Source organism: Dermacentor albipictus, chromosome 4, assembly GCF_038994185.2.
Source record: "Dermacentor albipictus isolate Rhodes 1998 colony chromosome 4, USDA_Dalb.pri_finalv2, whole genome shotgun sequence".
Classification (NCBI taxonomy): Eukaryota; Metazoa; Arthropoda; class Arachnida; order Ixodida; family Ixodidae; genus Dermacentor; species Dermacentor albipictus.
In genome coordinates this window covers 37,398,221-37,424,286 of record NC_091824.1, presented here as the reverse complement: position 1 = coordinate 37,424,286, position 26,066 = coordinate 37,398,221, and the positions used below count along the sequence as shown (strand labels likewise).

Sequence of the window (26,066 nt, the reverse complement as noted above, 5' to 3'; positions counted from 1 at the left end):
AGTCGGATAGTGCTCGCACCGGGGATCTTTACTGAGCCAGAAACGTGACAAGCCGCTGCTTCAACGTGTTTGCCAAATAAAGAACGAAGAGCGAAACACACTGATTCTGATTTAATTCATAACCGGAAAGTTTGCACAGCCTGGAATACATTTCTGGCCCTGCTTTTAGTACAGGCATCGCATAGGCTGCTCGCGCCTTTTGGGCAAGGTGCAATGTGCTCCGAAAGCGCTTACGTGTCCTCTGAAGCTGCGGCCAAATCTTCGTGTCGTCCACCCAGTCATCATGAATACGGTATCCACCGAAACAGTTTTCCTCAGCCGCACCCGCGTTATGCACATCTATTGTAATAAAGGAAGAAACAGAGGCAGCTGAGGCAAGCAATGGGCGCGTCACCACGTGATCAATCATGGACGCGCCCACAGGCTCGCTGCGAAAAGGGTCTGTAGAACAGATCAGCCTGACATTTCAAACTTTCTTTTAGCAGGCGGCGCTGTCGCGTCCCACTGCTCACCTCCTTTGCAAGAATGGGAAGAGAGAATCTGTACGATAACATAAGGGGGAGCGTGCCTTGCTATTTGAGGCTCGAGCTAGTTGCCTGAATACAAAACCATACCGGTGCAAATATACTTGCAACAAGATGAGTCATGCGTACACGCTGCAGCGAAAATCTGGAGACTGCTCAGCATATCCCAATGAATGCGAAGGGATTCACCGAGCGGGACACCCGTAGGCAACGTACACCTTCCAGAAGCGCTTGGATTTAAAGTGGAAGGAAGCATCAACCGGTCAGCAGTCGAGATAAACATGAGATATTCGGAGTATTGGTGGAAAAAAAAAATGCAGGGAAGAGGTTGATACGACCGGATCTGCTACAGGCGTACGTAGCGATACAAGGTAGAGAGAGAAGTTTTGAGCAAGAGAAAAAAGATCGAGATGTATGCAAAAGTGCTGGAATGAAAAGCATGTCTAGCACGCCTGATTAGCTCAAGTAGGCTAATTGACTATTCGTCACCACCCCCCGTTACAAAGAGGATGCCAACAAGCCATCAACCTCATGGTCAGTTAAATTTTTGTTCGCATAGACCAGCGCCTAATTCACAAAGCTCTTCGCTCGTATGGGCTGTTAGCCATGGGCCGACCGCCTTCATTAAAAATAGGACCAACACTACGATTGGCCAGCACCTGCTCTTACGAACCATTTCCAGTGCAAGAATAATTTTTTCGAATGCGGAAACTGGATTGGCATTATCGCTCCTTTGTTATACATGCATACAAATGACACCGTTTGATAACATTTCTTTTTCTTCAATCCTGCCGGAGGCTTTCCACTGCATGAACGCGGCTTCTAGGAGGTCCCTTTCGTAGTGCATTATGTTTATGTTGACCAGGGCGCGTATCCCGAAAACGAACTCTCGTTAGAAGCGCTCGATATTTAGAGCACAGTGCCAGCCAGTCGCGGTCAGTCCATGGCAAACAGCTCTTATGAACAAAGAACATAGTGAACCGGCCCCTGTTGTGCCCTGCCCTGCCTTGGGGCGTTGGTGCTGAACTTTAGCAAGAGAAAAATTTGACGAGTCATCATGATTACCACGAGCTGGAGCAGCTCAGCGGCTTCGGAACTGCGCTGCTCAGTCGAGGTCATGAGTTCGATCCCGATCGTGTCGGCCGCATTTCTATTGGGGCGAAAAAAAAAAAATCGCTCGTGTACTTCTATTTCGGCGTACGTTAAAAAACCCAGGTGATCAAAATTAATGCAGAGTTGCCGACTATGGCGTGCCTGATAATCGTATCCTGATTTGGCACGGAAAACCTCAGAATTTAATGAATTTAATCACGATTACCTCTGCGAAACAAAAAAAAAACAATTACCGTGTCAATGGTTCCCGATTGGGGACTCTAGAATAATCGCCACGGTTCCTTTCTTGTTCCCAAAGTTCTAAAATTCCAACTATATACAGAAACATAAATTCAGAATTTTGCATCCCACATCTGCGAGATTCTCTTTTTTATTACATTAACTCCATTTTCATTCCAGTAATGTTTACTTCCTTTACTTTTGCAACGCCGACGGCTCTATTGCACGTTCCTTTACTACGCACAGATGGTCGGTTTCCTTTACATTTTATTCATCTTTTCCGTCTTCGTACTATCGCTCGATTCTCGACCGACCGTACATACCTACAGTGCGCCTTGTGACCGTTTCTGGATGTCGTCATAACGGGCATCGAGCGTGCGCAGCCTGCCACCGCTCGTCTTGGTTCTTACGCCACTGCGTCGGTCCTCCTCCATGCAGGGGAAGTACCGCGGGTGAGTCAGCACCACGGGGGGGTTTCTAGCAACCCGTGTCTCCATTCCAGACATTGCGGAGAAGCACCTTCCCCCTGCGGGAGATGCACGCGGGTGCAAGGCCCAGACCGGAGGAACGTATACGTAATTGCGTTGCTCACCGTCGGTCCGGCGCGGATCGATACAGCAGAGCGCCCTGTGCTGTGTGAAACCGCTGACAAAGGGGGGGGGGGGGGGTGCACTCACTACCTCCCGGAGAAACCTGGCGCACGCGTATATGGTGCTGCGAGCTCGCTTTGCACGCTGCCATGTAGAGTGAGCGCTGCTCAAACGCTGTAGGCCTTGAAAGAGTTGTCGCATACCCAAATGCGTGCTTCGCATCGTTCAAGCTGCACAAAATTTTGGCGTAGTCACAAGCGCGAAATCACGCACGCACACACGCAAGCACAAACAAAGAAACGAGCAAACAAACAAACGGGCGAACAAAAACACACAACGCAGATTCAAGCGGATTTTAAGCGGCGTCTCGGAGGAGTCGTAACAAGATAGCGCTACTGATGCTGTACGATAAGTGTGCCACAACGATGAATGTACGTGAGAAATTATAGGAGTAAAAGCCGTAATTAGCGAAGGTTCCAATGTGCGTCGATGCACCAGTTGTTTTGTGTTGTCGCAAAAAAAAAAAGAACGCGCTTCCTATAAACGGCATGTGAAATAGACGGCGGGCGTCACGTGGCATATGGAACAAACTTCAATTTGTAATGCGCTTCCATATATGTATTTGTGTCTCACCCACAGTCCGCGTCTTTCAGAGAGCGATAGAGGGACTCTTTAATATGAACTGTAGAGATTTGCCAGATGGTCATATCGCATCCCTGCACTAGGTGACTTACCAAGCTGTGTGTTGTAAGCAGGGTCCAAACTGACAAAACTTGTAGCATTAAATGCCCAAACGTTCGTAAGCACTGTTTTTATTGGCTGACCGCCTTCGTTAATGGTATGTCCAGTCTCTAGATTGGCTTGCCTGAACAACTGAATATGTTTTAAGTTCCCAAGCATTAAGCTTTTGAAGTTTAAGAACTCTTTCTTTATTTTTCGACAAATCGTTTCCGCGCATGTTCGAAGAAAAACTGCTTTTGTGTATGTTTCTTTTTGCGTTTTCTTTAGTTTTGTTTCGTTTCCTTTTCCTCTTTTTTTTGCGTAAGAACTCTTCAGTAGATACGGGCCCCCGTTCCTAAGCGATGTTCGACATTCGCCGGTCACCTTCGATAATAGTATCTCCAGTATTAGGATTGGCTGGATTTTTTCTTTTCTTACAAATAATTCTAGCGTAAGTGTATTTTGCACATTTTTTCTGAATCGTAAGTGTACGGATACAGGTCGGATAGGGATTTTTGTGAATACGGACAACCTTACCCCTTCCCCACTGCAGTGTAGGAAACTCGATATTTAACTTCCGGTTAACCTCCCCGACTTTCGCATCTCGCTTATTTCTCTAGCACTATTCTATGAACAATAAGTGGGCGCCACGGTATTCATACAATCTTCGTTTACTCTTTTTCTCGCATAACCGTCCTTCGCAACATTCGTGCTTCAGAAGCTGCCGAACTTCGACGTTCTGCCCGGGACTGCGATACCTTAATCCTCTGAAATGAAGGAAATAAACGGGACGAGTAAGCAAGGGCCAGGCGGTGCCAGATCGCGTTCCAGTTCCGATGTATGCGACACGAGACTGAACTATTCGCGCGTGCAACACACACAGACGCGCGTTTGTCCCTGCATATACGCAAGCGCGATCCAAAACGAGACCGCGTCACCGGGACAACACGCGGACGTCCCCCCTTCCCCCGTGGACGAGCAACAATTACGGCATTATTGTCGTAACAACCGGTGCGTGTGCTCGGCTTACGCGATTTAGCCCGCCGGCCTTCGAAGGCGCACCGACGCTGGGTGCGGGGCCAGCGCGACCAGCACGAGGCGGCGCCTTCGGATTCGGAGCACGAGCTTCCTTGTTTTCGTCTCTCGGCGTGTGTCTTTGCGATGCCTGGTCTCGAGGCAGGTCGCCAGACGGCGACCTGCCTCGAGTAGAGACGAGTAGAGACGAGTAGAGGGAAAGAAAAAAAAGACGGCGAGGGCTGACAGAGAGAAAGAGAGGAAGTGGAGGGGAGCATCTTCAAAACGGTCGTTACCGGCGGCATATCGCAGGCTGCGCTGGCCGACACACGCTCGCCAACGGCGACAACTTTCCGCCCGGCTCCGAGCCGAGGAGGTGAGCGTCGCGCTCCTTCACGTGGACGTCGGCGACGCGTACGTCTCCAGTCTCTCGCCGGCGAGTCAAAACGCGCGCCTCGGGACAATGGCCGCGAGTGTCCCAGCGTGTCGTATAGCGTGCGCGTGTCACGTCGTGGACACGCAATGCGACGTTTTTTTCTTTAGAGCGAGCGCGGCGGCTCGCTGGAAACCGTGACCACCAGCTTCGCGCGCAAAGCGACAACCTGGTCGCTTATAGCTCAACGACGCGCGAAATAGCGACCGCAGTTGAGAAACGCGTTCGCAAGCGTGCCGCGCCTTGGACGTGCGTGGCTGCATGTTTGTTGCGTGCCGTTAAGGAAAAACTGATTTGCGCCCGGGGCTCCGACGGCATCCGTAACGGCGCCGTCGTCACCACTGGAACGACGAAGAAGACGTTTTACGATTAGTCCGGCGGAGACGACGCTGTTAACATCGCGTGCTCTCTGTCATCTTGTCAACTGCTACGTACAGTTCAGTTATTGTAAGTATCTTGTAAATATATTTTTCTTACTTCTTTTATCTGCGTAACATTTTTGGTGGAGGTGCGGGGTAAAAGAAGTGGGAAATATATTTACAAATATTCAAGAATATGTTCCAGCGGTGACGACTATTCGGTAATAATTAAATCCGGGTGTGCAAATAATCGAAATTTCGCATGCGAACCTATTGCTGTTTTTTCAATCGAAGCACTTATTGTGTAACTCGCTGCGAAGGCTCGTTGGTTATGACGCTGCGCATCTGAGCCCGACGTCGCAGGTTCTACATCAGGCCGCGGTGGCGTATTACACCTACTGTGGTGATGGTACTGAGTCGGACACCTGAAGCATGTGTCCGACTCAGTAGCTGCTTAGCTGCAAGAAATTTCAGCTAGGAAGAAAGAGATTTCACTATGTTCTAGCGTGTGTGTACGAAGAAAGTCTGTTTCCCACTCCTTGAAATTTGGCATTTGTCATCCTTGAAATCGTTCAATTGTGCTTGTATCTTGAACCGAATGTTGTGTACGAAACCTGCAACAGCTACACCACAAATTTAAGGTGCTAGGCAACCATCCTTTGTCATTTGGGACAATACTTGGACCATGGCCCGTTAGCGGTCTTGAAAAGACAGGTTTGATCGCAATGAAAGACTTCAGTATTAGTGCGGACATGCGCGCGAAATATTAGGAACGAAATTACGCACTTGCAGTGAGTAGCGTTCGTTGTTGTTATTGTGTTTTTTCTCACCCTCTTCTGTAAGTGGCGGTGTCACCGCCCCTCCCCTTTTTCTGTCATAAACTTATTTATTTTATTTATTTTTAGAAAAAAAATTTGTGTCCCGGAATTTTGCACATTCACAGTGGTGCAACACAGCAATGCACCAGGGTAGCTGTATACCTAAATTTTGTAATTCATTTAATGCCTGAATAAAACAACATCTGACTCTGAATGACTCTTCTGACTGTGACTCAAGTGAACGGATAAACATGTGAGCGTGATCAAATCGCCCATCATATTGTGGGTGTAACCTTGTTTCGGTCTTCTGCGTTTCGTTACAGCTATGCAGGGCGACTTGGCATCTATGTCCGGCGTGACTGAATGGGCCGCTAGCGTCTCAAAAAAAAAAGGGGGGGGGGGAATAAACTCTATTTCAGAAGATCGGCCGAAATTTACCAACTTTCAGTTGGCAACGTCCACAGGGCAGCCCCTTCTAATAACATGTGCAGTTACGGCGGTTTGTCGTAACTTCCCAGCTGGGTTCATTATAGTAGTGTTTCAATCCTGACCGAAACGATACTACGTTAGTTACGACTAACTGCCGCAAATACGCATGTTATTAGAAGGGAGTGCCCTTCTGGACATTGCCAACTGAAAGTTGTTCAAATCGTTTTTTATTTTAAATATGCTGCCCATTGAGCTGCGCATCATTCAGTGCGGTTAAGTTGGACAAATGGCCGAAAAGCCAACTCCTAACTGCACAGGGACATGCCTAATACTCCGCAAAAAAAGAAAAGAAAAAAAAAGAAAAAAGAAAAGGCGGAACAATTTTGCGCTTGCCCCTGCTATGCTCTGGTTCAAATATTGCAGCATGATCGAATTTTTGTATTCCTCGTGTTACGACGAATTATTTTTTTTTCGGCCCGTTTTTATTTGCCCCATGAGGTCGGTGGTGAAGTGCCGAGCCTTCGGGTCGAGCTTGGGCCGGCACGCTATCCGAAAATTAGTGGACTCGGCGACTCCAAAGCTGTTTGCACCGCGCGCAACGGGTGACGACGCTGTTTCTTTGGGCCACCCATTCTAGATCGCTGTTCATAATAGTTCGGGAAACGAGAGACACGCGCACTGACGTTACGTGTCCTCGCACCAAGTCCCCCCCCCCCCTTTTTTTTTTCGATCTCTAGTTCTCGAACCAGGGCGTCCGATCAAAGATGCTATCCATGATGCTATTCAGATGCTATTGTCCATGAATATAGACAATGACATCGCGCAATTTAACCCCGCGTCGGCATCAACACGAATATAACTCAAGTCCTTAAAACAGCCGGCAAATCACCGCAGGCTGAATTCACAAAACTTCTCGTTCGTCAGTGTAGAACTGGTCGCAGTAACCTTCGAGCATCCAGAACCCGTGACTATCTGACTAATCCCGACCAGACGAGTTTTCATCAAAAAAGAAAAAGAAAACGCTCGACTTCATCTACAAGTTTTCTTAACTTCTTTTCAAAGTCTAAATCCATTAATGGCAGCGCGCAGCGCTGCCCATACACCATACAGCTGGCGCAGCTTGCAACGGCCGCGCTCAGCAGCGCAGGCCATCAGCGACTGCGCCAACACGCAGTGGATCAGCATAGAGAGACTGCACCCGAATTACACTCGCCCCGGACACGGGCGGCACTGTTCGCCTCGCGGAGTCGTTCCTCCAGCCTTCCGCGAGCGCGGTAATGCTACTGCCGCGTCGTCTAAATTATGCGCGCCATTATAAACAGGAGTGACGACCGGAAAGGCAGCCGGCCATGGCAGCCCCGAGACCCGGGTTGTACGCACAAAGTATATTCTACTCGGGGGCGCCGTGTACACGTGCTCGTGTCTGCGCGTGCGCGGTTGTGAAGGGACGCCGGCGCATTAAGAGCACGGCGCACCCTTCTCAATCACGAGCGAGAGAAAGAACGCCGCACGGCACACCCTATTAGGGTGCGCGGTTCGCACGTACCCGCTCGGACGCGATAACGGACAAAGCGATGCATCACTGTCCCATTCGTGGACCACAGTCGGCGCGCACATACGTGTGTCCGATGGCGGTCGATAGAGGGACGCGCCACAGCTTGCGAACAGGGCGCCCCCGTGCGGCTTTGTACCGCAGTGCGCACTAGGCACCCGCACAACTGCGCACGCTCGGCCCCGTTACATTACCGTGCAGTGTCGTGGAAGCTACGGCTGACGTGTGCCGCTCAGGTGGGCGAATCCCGCGAGCCTGTTATGACACGTGCGTTTACGAAGTGGCCATGAGCCAGCCCCAGCGTATTGATAGCGTTACGGCTGGCTTCTTCCCTCCCTCTCCTTTTTTCATTTACATCCATTAAAGCCCTTCCCCTTGTAGGGTAGCAAACCGGACGTGCGTTGGGTTGACCGTACCCTACCTTGCCTTCCTTCTTTTCCTCATCCTCCACCGCTCGCTGCTTCTATATAGCCCCCCCCCCCCAACACGCTCATAACTTTCACAAAAAGTCCTCTACAGACAATTTCCCGAGACTTTCACCTGCTTATAAGGTCTACAGGTTGTCTGTATAGAATTTCCGTAGAAAACGGCCAAGTGGCTTCGGCGTTGTGATATCGAATCCCGGCTGAGGTGGCCACATTTCGATGCGGGCGAAATGCAGAAACGCCCGCGTATTGTGTATGGGGTGCATGTTGAAGAAATCCCAGGTAGTCAAAATTAATCCAGAGTCCGTAACTATACTGCGTGCCTCATAATCGTACGGTGCTTTCGGCCGCGTGAAGCCGCATAATTTAATCTTGTATTTAGAAAACAGCTACGGGCCGTCTATCAACCTCTTCCGCCCCTTTTCTCTGTTAGGTCCTTGAGTATACTTCGCATACTGGTAGCACGAAGGTTCGCTAATTTGACGTGATTTGACGTACCCATAGTCCGCAAGTTATTTGTTTAATTACTTGTGACGCAGTTACTCCGCGGGAAGTAAGCGTCGCCAAACAAAACCAACTTCACCGCGAAGAGCGCGGAATTAGACTTGTACGACGGTTCTATATACACCCTATAGCATGGAGCTTCCTCAGCGTCGCCTGCTAAGCATGAGAGGCAGTCCAGCTCTCGCAGTGCCGCACGCTTTTAAACAACGAGGCGTACAGGGTGCGCACTGCGTAGTAGCCGGGGAGCCGGGCGGGCAATTAGCGCGGCTCTCTCCCCGACTGTCCTCCCTGGGGAGCTCATCAAGCAGCCATCGCTCACGAGTGCCACGAGTTCGGCGCGCCAGCTCGCTGAGCGAAGGGGGGGAGTAACACCCTGTGACGAAGCACCACTCGAATCCAAACACGCGCCGAGTCCGAAATACGGACGAGCACCGCGTATATAGGCAGCGTTTCCGCGAGTATACTCTCCCACGTTCCGCGACTATATAGTAGCTGTAGGGAGAGCGCATAAACTGCGAACGGGGACGTCAAGAGTAATGCTGCTTGAGGGCAGAACACGATTAGGCCCTCTAGAGGTACAAGTAATTATGGCGCGCGACTGTCTTCCTTCAGTGATCCACGCGAAAAAAAATAATTAATAAATACGAATGAAAATTCAGTGGCAAATTAGTGATAAATTCGAGAGAAGTGCGTTAGCGTTAAGTCGCGCCCCTTTGAGGAGCCCGGATCTATGGCTGAAACCGCGTTCACCGTACTGCACTCAGGATCATTAGGCACACGTCCTGCCTCTTAGAGGGCCGAAGCGCAACTGGCGGTGCTGCAAAGCACGACCCCCGTCCGTGCTAGAACGCAGGTGCTATAACAAATGTTATATAGCACACAGCTAGAACGAATGTTGTGCGATAACAAATTCCGACGGTCGCACCGGTTTCGACATACGCATGCGCCGTCAAAAGCGGCAAAAATATACTGTTGTTCCAGTTAATCTTTTTTAAGAAATCGCTTTTTTTAAGCACGAAAGTAACTGGAATGCCAATGCATTTTGTCGGGCACATTCAAAACTAATGCATCGGAACTCACCTAACTATGCCAATTCGTTTTAAGGCGATATTCCTTGCATAATCACTAGCTACAATTTGTAAACTGAAACATGTGCCGTAATAAAATTAAATAAACGATTAATCAGCATAATTATGTTAATTATTGACTTAAGCATTTGGAGGTTTCGTCGAGGTAATTGGCCGCCTCAGGGAGTAAGTTATTCAAGGGTTTGAATTGTGCTACCTGTTGCGGGCAATTTTCAAGAAATTTGGTGCATCAAAAAAATATCCACATACCCACATAGAGGCTCTTCTAAGCTCTCCCATACCTATTATACTCCTAGCACGTGACCGGCTTCCCCCCCATGTATGTATGTATGTATGTATATATATATATATATATATATATATATATATATATATATATATATATATATATATATATATATATATATATACCAATGTCCTTACAGGCCTGTATGAGGCAATGGGTAAGGGGGGCGTTACAAGAAGATTAACAGAGCATATAGAACATATAAAAAACATAATAGACATACATTATTAATTGACAGTGAGAAAATATATGCCTATCTTATACAAGTAATAAAAGCATTGTACAACACAGCAAGGTCTGGAGTGTACATATTAGAAAAAAACAAACGACACAGTTTCTTTAATAAACAATGCGAAATAATGTTGCAACTCTAGTACAAATACTAAACAATACTAAAGAATACAAGAATAGTAATCGAAATGAGCTCATAAACAAGACAGCACATAACTGAAAAAAAAAGCATCGTGCACTCTATTGAAGTAGTTACGCGGTGGAATATGAACTGATGAGCTGGCGGAATTCATCGGAATTATATATATATATATATATATATATATATATATATATATATATATATATATATATATATATATATATATATATATATAGCGCTTTTATCGCCGGCCTACCTCGGAGTAACCGAGGGAGCGAGCACAGAGAAGGATAGAAGAGCGAACGCGGAGAGCAGCGGGGGATGATGGAGTGCGATAGCGAAGAGAGCGCGAGGAGGAAAGCGGAGGAAACCGTCTTCAAGCACCGCCAGATGGCGCTCACGTCCGCGCATCCGCGGCCTGCCATGAGTAACTACTTAAGAGGAAAAAACGAAATCAGGAAAGAAACCATTTATGGTAACTCAAAGGGAAGCTCATTACATTTCCAAGCGAGATCGGGATGCCTGAGAACACGCACCTATAGAGCGAGATATAAGAAGGAAGGAGAAGCATGTGCTTGCTGTGGTAAAGCTAGGGAAACGACGGAGCCAAACTCATCAAGGACATCATCCTCAACTACGGAGCATGTTTTATTAGAATGTGAAGACGTCTACCCAGCGGTCGATTTAGGCACCACTGGCCTCCTTGAAGCCCTTGGGTTCAGAGGGAGCAGTGGTAAAGCAAACATGTCTGCATTAGACATTAGTAAGAGGCGACTGGAGGATTGGTGGAAGTAGGGAAATGACAAAAGAGGGAGACGTACAATAGCACAGTTCGCAATACAGGATCAGAAAATTTGGGCGTGGTAGTTGATAGTGTTTTTTTTTTTTCATTGTTTAACCTAGGTAGGATATTAGGCAGTATAGTAGCAAGAGCTTGGTGGCGCAACCCACCGCCCTGTTCCAAAGGGGACGCTCATAACATCCATCCATCCATCCGCGGCAGCGGCGGCTGCGGCCGTGCGGGGAAAGAAAATTCGCGGTGCCGCAACATTCACATGGGGGCGGATTAACTGCGAGGCTGTTGAGGCTGCATACGTGGCCTGCATACATTACTAAATCGTACACATTTTTGTTATATATATATATATAGGCACGACCCCCCGGGGGGCGGCTCCCCGTAATTAAGCAGCATACCACCCACATCACCACTCCTCACACACATTCCTAAAGCGCCGACAAATCAATCTACTCGGCGGTCAACATTTTGCTGCCTTTTACCGAGAAAACAGTGTATGACTAACTTTCGTAGTTTTTTGTCCGTTAACAGAAAAAAATCATCATGTGGGCCGATCCTGGTGATAGTGCACAAAGGGAAGGGTCCAAGATCAATGGCACATACCCCTGTGGACTCGGGAACCTGTAACGCGCCCTTCGGAATCTTCGGGATGGGCCCACGTATGGGACGCGCTTAACGCCTGCTTCACCTCCGCCGCGGGTGGGCCCGGTAATGCAATATCTTCGGCATCGGTCCGCGTATGGGGAGTGATTAACGCCTGCTTCACCTTTACCACGGGTCGGCGCGATATTGCACTATCTTCAGCCCGACCCGCAGCGGATGTGAAACACTTTGCTTTTCGTTTGAGAGCTTTGACTATAGTCAGCTTTCGATGCCATTCCGTCTTCACAGAGTCGAATAGTTGTCAATTTTTTCACTCCTTCTGGATGGCGGTATAGTTATCGGCATCTCCTGGGGTGTGGAGGCCAGTTTTCTCATCGATTCGGTGCCCGCGCGATTATCTCAAGATCAATTCAGTTGTCACCATCTATTGCAGCAGGCAGGGCGTAGTTTATCGTTTTAATTATAGTATTTTATTTATAATTCCCAACACAATTTTTATTTCCCCACCTATTCAACTATGACGCGCAACGCTGTTGCTTCGTTAGTTCGACCTTCTTTGTTTAGACTGATCCAGGGGCCAGGAAAGGGATTCGGTTCATAGTCAGCTGATCTGTATGCTTGTGGAACGAGTTGTGGCCGGAGAAAACGACAGTTGCGTGTAACTTTTTCTTTTGCTTCATTATGTCCTCGAGTGACGGCTCGGCGCATCGCTGGCAGATCCTCGGAACCATATATCCGCGATATGCGTTAGATAAGGTTTAAAAACAAGATATTGCGAAACAGCGTCCAACTTCAGACATTGCAATAACCGTGCAAACCACAAGCAATAAGACTGTCACCCATTACCTCGTCTGGTTCTTCCCTAATTGTACAGCACTTTCCGAGCAAAATTGGCAACTGGGAACAAGAGTCGCAAGGATATGAGAAATTAAGGTATCTACTAAGGGAGAAAGCCAAGGTGACAGCCAACCAGGGAGGAAAACCGAAAACTGTTTGTAAAAATATTTATTAATCAACATCTTTTTATTTAAAAGGGAAGTAGAGAAAACGCCGCCGGATGTGGAGTACAATTCCGTGTGTTTTGAATGACGCTTCTAAAGTTATCAATCGAGCCGCCTCACGTAACCACTTCCCTGTTGTGCTAATGGGGGTGTTTTCCTAACCTTCCGTGGTGGGACGCAGTACTTCTAGAACCGCAGCGTCGTGCTCTCCACGCGGATTTACGGGACTCGTGACCACGCATCGTTACGTAACTTCCCAAATAACAACACGAGTAGGTTTTGGCACTTGGTAGAGCAGTAAACGAGGGATCCAAAAAAATTGTGACTGTTGCAACTATAATCATTTCTCTGTAATTCTTCCAGAGCTAATTCAAAAGACGCTGCTAGAAATCTTTATTTTGCACTTTCACTTGTTAACTTGTTCTTGGCAAGGTTCTTCCTGCCCATCTTTCATGCGCGAGATCATTTGATGTGGTTCGCCGTTTGCCAAGTAAAGAAGAGGTTTATCTCAAAGGCGTACCTGTGAGATACACGTTACTTCAATTCTCTTTTGCGGGTTTACTGATAGTTATGGCGAATGGTGGGATTATTCATATTTGCACTAGTAAAAGTACCCTCCCCCTCATTTGCATAGAAAAGTTACTTTGACTAGGGCCACCGCCCCGAAAAAGATCCTGCGTGCGTGCATATATATATATATATATATATATATATATATATATATATATATATATATATATATATATATATATATATATATATATATATATATATGGTATAAGTTGGTATACGTTGTGCTGGAATATCTGCAGGGCGTGCTCAGAAGCAGCCAATCGAGAGGTTTCGATTACTTTTTCTCTTACGTTATCTTTTTCAATTTTCCCGGTTCTGAATAAACTTCACTAAATGTACTTTTAAAGAAAATTATGTATCTGCCCGCTTGCGCATCTGGATTTCAGTGCTTCCAGTCGGTCTGCCCCACCGTTGTGGCCAGATGTGGAAACAGAATTCGCTGAGCTTAAGCGGAAAACGAAACTTACGAATTTTTAATCGCTTCTAGGTATTCAAACTTTTCTAAAGCCTCGAAAATTGCATTTCGATATTCACTCGTTTTCAATGATATTAAGAATAAACACAACTGCTTATCAGGAGCGATATAACCGGCGCCGTCCTTAGAGCGATCAGCTCTAAACGTTTTAACAACCTTCTTTAGAAGTGACACTGTATCGCTGTATTAAGACTTTTTTTTTGTCCTTGTCCTTTACTGAAAGAGATATTGTATCTGTGTATGAAAATTTGCCATGTGCGCGTGCGCTTATTTATTTATTTTACATTACTCGAATTGACTCGACTGACTGAGTTGCGTTTAACTGCAGAAAGTGTTGCTGCTTTTTTTTTTTTTTAGCTATTCACTGTTTAAGAACGCTTCCGAATAGGCCTCGTTGCCGGAACATTCTTTACACGACCTCATATTATCGACGTTTGATCAACGAAGGATTTATCATTTGGGGAGAAACGGGCGACCCAATCGATGCCTTCGTTTCCAATTTCATCCCAATAAGTCACTCACTGCGTTGCCATTCGCTAATTCACGGAGCACGACACGCACGCGCCGCTTCCAGCGACGGTTCTTCCGGTGGTCTGGCGGGACATCGCGCACTGTTTTCCCTGCAGCACAGCGCTCGGTGATCGTAGCGATTACAGGCCCCGGCAAGGCTTGGGCCGTGACTTACTTGGGCCGTGACTTATCCGATCAAGCTGAGCCTTTAACCTAGCGGTCTGAGGCACATTCCTCCACGATCGGCACGAAAGGCGTCCGTATATCCCTGCGAACCAGCTGCGTTACGGAGACACTGGCATAAAGCAATGTGATGTGCATATAAAAACGGGGGTGGGGGGTAGGGGTATCTAACCGAAAGAAAAGGCCTGGCTTCTAACTATAGCACACGCTCAATGAGGTGCGCCGACGTTTGAATGCTAACTAGTCAGACGCAGGGGGGATCGATAAGCGGCAACGGTCTTATCGTCGGTCGAGGCAAACAAACCGAAGACCGGCGATCCCGATTGGGAGCTCCGAGCAAGGCATGCGGAAGAAGGTCGACGTTGCAGCGCCGATATCGGACGGACCCGCTCGGCTATCGCGACTATATATAGTAGCGAGAGAGCGCAAATCACCAACGGTTCACCGTTCGGTATACATAGGCGCGCACGCACGGGTTTCACGGCTCGGGCGCAGAACCGGACGCACGCAACGAGTTCGCTTGGGTCACTCGGAACTGCACCGGTTGCACACCCGCACCCGGTGGCTGAGGCATGCAGGGCCGGGGTATTGTGGCGAATTAAGCGTTCAACACTGCACTGCATGCTTAAAAAGGAACAAAATATACAATAAAGGTGGCGCGAAGTGAAAATTACGCGAACGACTGGGAGTCGGTCCCGAAGGTAAAAGTTTCGCAGCACTGGAAGTCGCCCACCAAGCCGCGTGTCGGGGTGAAGCATGCTGCGATCTCTCACTTCGCACTGGCACTGCACAACATTGGAGTGTCGCTGCTCTATACAAAGGCGTTCCACAGCGACCGATGCAAAGAAGACGCGATCGATGCTCGGTGATGACGCTCGTCCACTGTCTGACGACTTCCTTCTCTGTACTCAAAGTGGGTCTCAAACTTTCTAGGATCCAGGGATGCGCGGGATCCGAGAAAAAAGCAGAACATTTCCTCAGCCTGGGGCAAACAGCCTGGATTTTAGGTGTACACGCACTAGTGTACACGACGAACATGGCGTTGTACAGTTTTCCATGTTGCAGCTCTTTCTTTCTTCCTTTCTTTCTTTCTTTCTTTCTTTCTTTCTTTCTTTCTTTCTTTCTTTCTTTCTTTCTTTCTTTCTTTCTTTCTTTCTTTATTTATTTATTTATTTATTTATTTATTTATTTATTTATTTATTTATTTATTTCCATTTCCATGTTTCCTTTATTTGTTTCCAGCCTGAAACTGGGCTCCGAAATTCGGCTTGTTCGCGATACCTGCATTCAGGAAAATTTTCACACCGACTATACACGTTCGTTCCGTTCAGTTATTGCTAATTCATTATTTTCGTTCGTTGCGTTCATTATTTTATTACACATTTATTGCTGTATATAGACATATCTGAACGTTTGCTTTTGCTGTATGCCGTGTACAAGGGGGACTTAGGATTCCTTCAAGCGAATTTGTTGTTTTTCGCCAAGGCCATCTCCCAACTTCCTGATGCAAAGAAACAAACAAACCGTTGAGCGGCTTACTGCAGCCCCCACGCAAGTTCGACGACCAAGCGATCCTGGCAGGCGACCAGCCGTCACCTGGACTGAGGTGGCCCCATACAGCGCGCACTTCTTTTCTCATAACTGAAGTATACTACTACTACTACTACTACTACAACTACTACTACTACTACTACTACTACTACTACTACTACTACTACTACTACTAACTAATTCTAGGCAACAAGCACACCCACAGGCATGTGCTCTTGTGTGTGTGCCGCGCGGAAAGCGATGCAGCACGCCGTATATCGCATGCGAGCATTCTCACCTCACGTAAGTCTAAACGGAGGCGCCTCGTCCTCCATCAGCAGCTGGCGCGTCATCCGCTCCATACTCGGTCCTGGAAAAGTGGAACGGAACAACGAATGAGATCGCGGTTACCAAACGCTCTAGCTTTTACGAACTTAACCGCAACATTTTGCTGGCTTGCGAAACGCGGGGTGGCAAGCACTGCGTGCACACAGAACTAAAGCAAACGGCTCATCAAACATTTTTAAAGCAGCAACATCTTTCCGCATCCTGTACGCAAACCGGCATGCAAATTTCTCGTGCCTGCGAAACGAGCGCTAACTATACCGACCGCAATGAAGTATATCCGGGTACCCGTGCGCGCACAACGTATTTTCAATATAACCATGCTTCCTACAACATGGCCAGAAGGCCAGCGCTGTAAGTCTTCGAGAGCGTGTCACTCACGACTGCAGTGACGACCCGTATATATGGTGATATGACCAATCAGGCTGATATGCGATGGAGCCAGCTGACGGAAAGACAGGTTTAATTACCGGATATCGCCAGCAAAGAAAGGCCTTGCAGTGGACATAAAATAGGCTGACGACGATGGCGATCATAATCAGTCCCTTGCTGTTCGCGTCGGCGCCCATATCGCTATACGCTCCACCATACAAACCGCGCAGAGCTTGCACGCGCAAAGCGCAGTCAGGCGATCAAGTCTTCTAACGTTTCTCGGTCCACTCGGCAGGTATAACTCGAGCAAGAGGTAAAAACTGAGACGTTTTGTTCTCGGAATCGTTCACGGTCCAATGCGCGGCGACAGCAGACTCGCGAGTCGCACAAGTCGCGCGTGCACTACACAATGAGCGCAGCGCGATTTGCTCCATTTTGCTTCTCGGCACGGCGTCGGTTTGTCCCTGCGCGGAATATAGCCGCTCCCCGGTATACAGCGTGCGTCGTCCGCGAGCGAGTCATTTGTTTACCTAATGGGCAAAGTCGCGAGCAGGACTGATTTCGAGCGCGACCATCGGAGCGGAGAAGCCAGTGGACCATGCACGACCGAACGAAGTCTCCATTACGCGCTGCCCAACAACGAACGGACCTCCGCACGCGAGCTCCGTGTCCCGCCACGGGCGACGCCTTATTTAGGGCCGCGCCCGCGGATACACAGGGAATTAAGACGGGAGCGGCAAGAAGGACCGCCGGGATTAAAGTTAATCAGCCTGACGTATATATACATGGGTGCGCGACAGAGATATCTATCTCTCCCTCAAGAAGACCGACTTGAAGGCGCGGCCGCCCCCTTTTTACGAAGCTTCAAGATTTCGCTCGAAATGGCTCAGCCCACTGGAAACTAAGTGCGCGCCATTTTAGGTACTGCCTTTGCAAACATAGAGACACCACCATGACGTCACCGGCCGTGAGAAGTCGATCGCTCATCTGAGCCAAAGCCGATGGTCTGCCGGTCCCTCGGCTTCCCTCGCGGTTCCTCACTGGGCTTTAGCAGCGATTTGCATTTTATCCGATGTATCGATACATGATTGCCTGCGAACACGAATTATGACCGACGGTCACTTAATCTTTCAAATTCGCGTATCGGCTTCTTCTTCTATCTATCTATCTCTCTCTTCAGGAAACAAAGTGGAGACCTCAAAGCAAGAATTACGCGGATACAACGCACTGAGGCAGCCGGTGGGCGCGAAGCTTGTTCGATGCTTTGCGTTAATGCTAAATGCGTGACATTATGCGAATTTCGGTTACAGAATATCCGTGACCGACCCAGAATTGAGAACACCATTTCCAGGATTGGCTCAGTCTGCACGCGCCACCACTAACCCGGCTACGCCCAAATCCCGGGGCAGGCAAACAAAGCTTCGGTTTAATAGATTCGAGCTCTCAGCGCGAATAATTCGGTCAGCGCTATAGCCATGTATAATCGTCATAACTGCGGAAATGTAACCGATTTTGGGTGTTGGCGCTCTCGTGCATAGGTCATCCATTGTCTCACGAAACAAACAGACATATTTGCTGTAAGTATAAGCGCTCCAGTTAGAAACAAGTTTAGCGACCTTCTGTTTTGAGAACTAAGGAGTTTTTATCGGCACTGACCCAGGGTAACGCGCCTACCTACCCGTCACGTACAATTATGTCCTTCTCAATATCGAAGTTTCTCATTACTATCCTCGGTCAAGCGCCTTTACCAAGCTGCTTGCGGCTAGCAAAGGAGTGACATTCACATTCGGCGATATATTCAAGTTTCTTGCGCGTCATCGCATTTAGAACGCACCAAAATAACTTGCGTGTCCTCGCTCACATACATACACCGTCGCTAGACGGGACATAATGCCACAGCCGAGACGATACGAATGGAGTCCCAAAATTTGTCCCTGGTTAAGCTTAACCGACGTTATACGCTTAAATAGGGGCGTACCACGCGTTCACGTTGAAGCGCCCAGCTTATACTATAGTGTACCTAGAGTTCGAGAACTAGAACGGCGTAATGGCAGCAAGTAAACACGAGAATAGAACATTGCGCCTCTGTCAGCCTCTGTCAGCCGCCCCGTGCCGACAGCCAATTTTCGTCGGGAGACCAGTGATTTATGGATTCCATAATGTCCCCAAAACATATCCACCGCCGGCCCGCCCCGTCTAACTTGAAGGCACCGCCTACGATGTTATAATTTCGCCAGGAGGCGACGAGATCTGATCTTTGGACGCTCGAGCTCTTCGGCTTCGGGGGATAACCACGCGTGCATGCTCACACACACGTGCACGAATTGTCGTGTCGCATCTCGAAACCTTTTTGATCTCCCGCTTAGTATGTTTGAGGTCGCACGTGTTTACTTTGATGCCCCCAACGCCTATGTCTCCTCGGGCCTTTAAGGTATTGAAAATAAATAATGATAAATAGTGATAACTACTTATAAGCAAGCGAGATAATACGGACGGCCATACAACGGTCATCGAGAACTTCCTCTCATGTGCACCAACGTTAATCATCTACGCTTACTCAGCTCCCACCGTCACCGAGCGTACGTAGGAGTAAGCTTTACCATTTCTCTTTCTTTTCTGTTTGTGTGCGCGCGTGCTGGGATAGGGGACACACCTTCGAGTCGCATGTGACGTTCCCGTATGCAGCGACTTCACGCACGAGTGCCTTCGGCTCTACCAGTTCAGCAGATCGCGAACGCCGTCTGCGGCGCCGCAGGCACAGAGCACGCGGTGGTTCGGCAGAATCCTTTCCTACGCTCGCCCAGCAGAGACACCGCCACTTAGCCAAGATGGATCGTTCTTGACGACGTATACCGCCGCTCTCAACTCCCCGCTCGCCTTATTTATTTATTTATTTTTCATGCCGCGAGTGTGCTGACTAAACGGAGAACGGGCCGGCCTGAAGCGACCGACCATGGGAAGACCGCTATCAGGAGCGCTCAAGTTTTGGGCGGCATCGGAGTCCGAGTGTCTCCGCTATGTCGCCGCAGTGCGAGCAATCCGAAACTTCACGCGTAACGCCTTCTCATTGCAGGGCACGAGTCTGCAGAGGCGCGTCCTATCTTATCGTGCCTTTGGGATGCGGTTCTCCATTCGAGCCGGACTAGCGGTGACAGAAGCCTCACGGAACGAGCATCAAAGTTGCTTCCTCATTGATAAGCTGAAGTGGTGTAGCAGGAACGTGCGACAGCCGGACAGTGAATGAAGGAATGAACCTTTAGTCAGCTACAGGGCAGCACAAGTACGATAAGTGGCAGACACCATCCAGCTATATACCAGCGCGCACTCAACATAGCATTTGCTTCTCTCACACCATCTCATCAGGCTGCGGACTTGATATGAGGGCGGAAACTTTATCCCCAACGACAGACTGCAGCCGCGCGCGCACGCACGCACATACACCAGACGTGAGACAGAAGAAAGAGCAAGGTCCGAAGTCGCCCACTAGCTGCACCTGATTCTCCGCGCTTGCCTCATCGCGATGACCCCTCGGACATAACTTCACGGGAAACATTCCCTATCAAACGCGCGGCATTACAAAGCGATCAAATACCAGTGCCCTCGAAAGTGACCCAGCGCGTAGGCAACAGATTCGTCACCAGGTGCTGCGTCGGTCTTGTCTGGCTGAGAATGCAGACCCAGAACGTATATATGTCAAGCTTTTTGCACTCGAAATACATACACTCTACACGTTCTAAGAGTAAAAAAAAAAAAAAAACACGTGTTCCCAACCCACGAACACGTGTCCTCGATGTAGTGCTTCCTGGTCTCGCACGTGACCACAGCCACCAGCGGAACCACAGCACCCGAAGCTTCGCCCGGGTTCTCTCCCGGAACATCGCGCGAGCGCCCCACCTACTAAGCGTCGCCTAATGAGCGATGCTCCCGTGCACCGCGAATCGTTGAGATGTTTGACCCAGCGTCATCATGGCCAGGGCTCATTTAACGACTTAATGTCTCAAGCTAGGAGGCGCCTCGCCCGAGGCGCTCGCGCTGCTGAAAACAAGACCGGCCATTCCTACAGGGTTCAACTACGGGCCCCCGTTTACACACGCACACACACACACGCGCAACACATAGTGTCGCTCGCCGCAACGACGTCGAGACCTGCTCGATAGCGGGGTACGGTCGTTGTCAATTGTAAACGGCGCGAATGCTCGAATACCTGAACAGGTAGTGTCATTAGGCGCGTGAGGACGAGCGACTGGGAGACGAAAGAAAACAAAAGCATGAAAATTATACGGGAGAACCACAAACGACTGCCACTTTGTAGCGCCTCTTTAGTGGGCGTGGAAAGCAAACAATACAATAGCAAGTTCTCAACGATGCGCGCCATTAACAACCAGTTATCGCGCGAGCCAACTTGTCCCCTGTGCTTCCTCTTTCAGCCTACTTGTTTTTCGTCTCGTCATGTCGCGTTCGTCGGGCATCCTCGCAAGCTCGTTAAGGACGAGCCCACCTCCACCGACTACGTGCACGCTCTTGTCATACAAATGACTGCAGTGCCCTGCTTTCAGAGGGTCGCTGACGGTACGCAGAGGACGCCATCGCTAGCGCCGCTGCTGATTACCCGAGGCTCTACATTTTTACCAGGACGTAAGAGCGTCACAAAGCTCTAACGTGAGTCGCGATTTGCTTGCAAACCATTCTCTCTTTGTCTCTAACATTTACCCGGGGCACGCTCGTTAGATGAGAACGCTTCTCGATGCTCATTAGCCTAACGTTACACTGCCTTCTGTACGAGCGAACTATACTATACGCGGCTCTGTTAAGAGGAAGCTTTAGCTCGGGTGCTCCTATCTAAATACATGTAAAAGGTGAATTCCTCTTTCCCGGCAACCACTGCACCAAATTTGACCAGGTTTGTTGCATTTAAAAGAAAAACTTAAATTGTAGTGATTCTTGGTTTCGAATTTTCGATTTATGCCGTCAATTTTTTTTTAAAACTTGCGAAAATTGAAAATTTTCTGGAAACGAAACTATGAAAATTACAACGCTGTAACTCAGCAAGGAAAAATGATGTCACAATTCTGTGAATTGCATATCATAGTACTTCTAAAGTCGCTGACGAACGCCGCTGGTTTTCCTTTGGGTCTCATTTCGTGCGCACCATGGAGGTGCAACGCCTAGATCGCCCCCTTGGCGGTGCTCCTTACCCCGCCAGCTATATATGAGATGCCTCCGGCGTTGCAAGGCACCTTGCAATCGCTTTCAATGGTAATTCGCCTTGGGGTGAAATTGCGATTTTTTTTTCACTTTCTGCCTCCCTATATTTTTTTTCTTTTCGCGCGATCATACATACGACAAACAAGAGGCTTCAGGCAAAGTGGCCCGAACCAGCGCAGGCGCTAAGTATAAGCTGATATCACAAGTAAAACCGGCGCGGCCGGCGTGAATCCGTATGTGACCAAGCAGTTCAGACCTTGCGAGCGGTATGCACTGATACCGACCTGACCGAGATCTCGTGTATATCACAGGTGATTATCTAGTGCACTCGCTGTGTCGAAAGTAGATAGCGACTTACACAGAGTACAGCGAATTTGCAGCGTTCAGCACTAACCGGCGCATACACTGCTGGGAGCTGATTACACAAATCGTGGTAAGAAATAGATAGAAAAAACGCATTATTATTATTATTATTATTATTATTATTATTATTATTATTATTATCGTCGTTGTTAACTTGTGTGCATTCATACTGAAGTGGAACAAGCCGTCTAGACTTTTCAGTTCATGGGCGTATAGTTAAACTGCACGTCGCTAAAGTGCGTGCTGAAACACTCGCAAATAAAGATTAGGAAACAAAAAGATGACAGGTGCACGATCGACGGCGAAGAACACTAGAATCCCCGGTCAAATGTTTTGCAGCCACTTCAATAGCGCTCTCGTCTGGTGCCCTTCCCGTCTACAGGTCACTTGCGGTCCTCAATCAGGGGAACTAGAGTATCCCAGTCTTCCACGGCTCTCGGTGTTTAGTGCGACTTTTCACGAGCACCATTGCACCATGTATTAACGTCCGTGCCAACGACAAAGGCCGAAACGATCGAAAAGATTAAACGCATCGATACAGAATGTGCTCGCTGGATTCAATGCCAGGGACAGTACAGTTTTAGTTCCGCTATATCCACGTGATTTAAAAAAAAAAGCATTGTGCAGAAACCATCCACGACGGTAGCCAATGTAAGCGAATGGCCTGGACTATACCACAGGGAGCAACGGAGAGCAACTGATACCCCGGGGAGCACTGGTACCACGGGTACCGTACGGTGATACCACCGGGAGAAAATCTATTTTTCGAAACAGGCTATAGAAACATACCTACCGCATACAAAAAAGTGGGGGCAACTCGGCGAAGAAGGCCTGGTCTCTAAAAACAAATTACGCGGTTTCACGTGCCAAAAACGCGATGCGATTATGAGGCACGCATTAGTCGAAGACTGCGGAATAGTTTTGACCACCTGGATTTCTTCAACGTGCACCTAAACCTAAATTACAGAGCGCTTATGCATTTCACTCCCAACGAATTGCGGACCGCGGCGCGGCAGCGATCGAACCCCCAACCTCAGCCACAGCCGCTGCATGGGCCACCGCGACGGGTATCACGTGATCCCGTCGAAACGCCCAAGAGCCGCAAGCGGCAGCGCGGAAAGGAGGAACACTCTCACGGCTCGATCATTAGAGAGTTTTAGCCCAGCGGGTTTACGGCCAGCGGAGCGGAGCGGTCTCCACCGTTGCGCCAGCGGAGCGGCTCACGAAAAAAGAATTTTAGCTCAGCGGATCACCCGCTCGAGCGGGGTAAAGAGCGGGGCGCTCTGCTGCCCCACCTAGTGGTTCGAATAGGAGTTACTGAGAAATGAAATTGAATTACGCTTGCTTTTATTATGCAAGAAATGTTGAATAAAAATATATTACATGTTCTCAGTGCATTATTTGTTAATAATGTACTGAGTACTAATGTACGGGTCAGCGCGGCAGTCGCCGTCTTCGATGCAGAACTGCCGGCGTTCATGTTCGCGGCTGCCGTCTTGCATTTCCCATACACGCCCGCGCGCCCTTACGCACGCTCGCGCGCTGCGTATACCCTCCGCTGGGGAGTGCTTTCCAGCGGGCGTAAACGCTGCTCCGTAAAACCGCTGGCCGCCTCAGCGTGGTGCGCATGCGCAGTCGCGTCTCCGCTCGCCCGCTCCGCTCCGCTGGCCGTAAACCCGCTGGGCTAAAACTCTCTATTATCAGTCGATAACTTCGCTGTGCCGCGTATACGGCCGCGAACTGCGCCCGGGGCTAAAATAAAGGCGTGTGTTTGTGACGCCTCTTACCGCAGCTCTTTGTCCACCTGCTTTGTCACTTAAACATGCGCCGGAGAACTAAGTGCGTCCGAGGAAGCCAACCGCGTAAAAGTGCTCCGAATTCCTTCAGTATACGTCCGGCTCGCCGGGCTTCTACAGCTGCAGCCTCTCGAACCGGTGAAATCGCCTCATCTCGGACGACCTGAGCGAAATGCCGAGCACGACGACAGGCAGCGCACTTGCGATGTGCAGTTTACGCGCACACTTGGCACTTAGCGCGCACTCGAGACAGCAATAAAGCGAGAGAAAGAAAAAAAAACACCCATACCTGAAGCTGCGCTTATATATATCTGTATACACATATCGTAGGGTAGCTTTTACCACGCACTAGTCAGCCGCCCCTTAAGTACATTTAATGATGGAGAAATAAGGGTCATTACCTTGTTTTCCAAGCCCATTTATGCCTTACTTCTTTTTTCCATCTTCACACGTGTTGAGCACGATGTCTTACGTAACACGCTAATTATTGTTTTTGTACATATCTATTTCCTTCAGCATCGACTGCTTTTTTTTTTTTTTGCAGACGTCATGTGTCGTTTCTGTTTAGCCGACTGCACTTAATTTACCCAAATTATGTTGACGTCAACCTCTGTTGACCATCATCAGCTGCAGCTATTTTTCATTTGCTATTAGTGTGTGCGTGCGTACGTGTTCGCGTAATTGCAGTAACAATGCAGGTACAGCGCCCTGATACCAACTCCGATTATCCGGTGGGATGGTATGACAAATGAAGGCACGTTATACCATAACATAAGGCCTAGTACAAAGCTCATACGGTCATGATATAAGCGGGTCATCGAACATGCGAGGTCCCTAAACGGGGCAGCGTCAGAAAGCACCGAAAAACGGCCCATCATCATCTTTGTCGTTAAATCTAAACGGCGAAGCGGGCAGAATTCCTAAGACGATCATTTCCTTGGAAAAAATCAAACCGCCAACTCAAGCGACGCCCGAAGCAGTGCCTGTGTACGTATAGCCTACGCAGAACACGTTCAGCGGCGAGTACACACATCTGCAGCGTCGGATAGAGTTGGCTACTTATTTCTTCGCGGTACCCGAATTCCCATCTCCGTCCCCACACCTCATTCATCCGTCGGCAGCAAAGCACAGCCCCAGTTCGCAGCAATAGCGGCATCGACAAGGAAACAACCGCCCGCATTGTTCGTCTGCCCCTGTCTTTCCCCTAATCACCGTTTTCGAGACAAGTCGTTCTCGGAACCCTTCTTTACGGAGAAGCCGCTTTTTTTCTTTTCACGCCGCAGAAGTACGCAAGCGGACCCGTTATTGTCGATGATAATGCAGCTGCAACAGAATATGCCCGTACACGGCCGGTCATATCCTCCTCAGATCCAGTGTCCAACGTCGCGGACGTCGCCTCTGGTTCTTTTAAGTGTTAAACCTGAAAGAAAACAAAATTCTTCGGACATGCCGAGGGGTTCCTGAGCGAGGAGGGGAAAAAGAGGGAGGGAAGGGCATCGGAGTAGTCTCTCGACACTGGGCGACGGCCCGACGATTCAGTACACGCTCCGTAACCTCCCCTCCCCCCCCCCCCCTACACACACACGCACACACACAATGCATATTCCATCTGCGGAAGCCCGCAAGGTGGCGGAAGTTTCGTGAAGGGGGAACACTGGCATCCAACCTGGACAGTAGCAAGGAGTGAAAAAGCTGAGTTTCGAGGTGAACCAATGCAGTCTCGCCCAGCCACCAGCTAGCCGGCTGGTTAGCTCAAATGCTGGAGCGACAGCCCCGGAAAGACGTTGGTCCTGGGTTCGATTGCCCGGACCAGGATGAATGTTTCTGCAACTTCGAAGCTTCCTTTCTAAGGGTTTCCTCATGAGTT

The 26,066-nt window shown here is 48.9% G+C and overlaps 1 protein-coding gene across 1 annotated transcript in view; it reads right to left on the bottom strand.

The window, feature by feature from the left end:
* Positions 1 to 26,066, bottom strand: part of Vang (Strabismus domain-containing protein Vang) — a 191,932-nt gene that overhangs the window by 48,718 nt on the left and 117,148 nt on the right. Inside the window, exon 2 of the mRNA XM_065450198.1 lies at positions 16,417 to 16,488. The gene's annotated coding sequence lies outside the window, so the exon portion shown is untranslated. The remainder of the gene's footprint in view (positions 1 to 16,416; positions 16,489 to 26,066) is intronic.